Consider the following 259-nt stretch of genomic DNA (forward strand, 5'->3'; position numbering starts at 1 on the left):
AATACCAGTAGCTTGTTTCCCAGAAGTAGGCATGAGAAGGGTAAAAGAAGAGTGAAAAGGGACTAATTGTATGTTATGTATCAGCCTGAGTTTCTTCTTCCAGCCACCCCAACCTCATATTTAAACATTCTATCCAAACAGGAGGTGTCCTAGGGAATTGCCACTTTAAAAACCCTACTGCTTGTCTAAAGTGTGTGTTCCACTGGGAGCTTAAAGTATCCATTGCAGTACATTCAGCAGGGTCAGTTACAATCACTGG

This window comes from Lipotes vexillifer, unplaced genomic scaffold, assembly GCF_000442215.2.
Source record: "Lipotes vexillifer unplaced genomic scaffold, Lipotes_vexillifer_v1.1 scaffold37, whole genome shotgun sequence".
In the NCBI taxonomy this organism is placed as follows: Eukaryota; Metazoa; Chordata; class Mammalia; order Artiodactyla; family Lipotidae; genus Lipotes; species Lipotes vexillifer.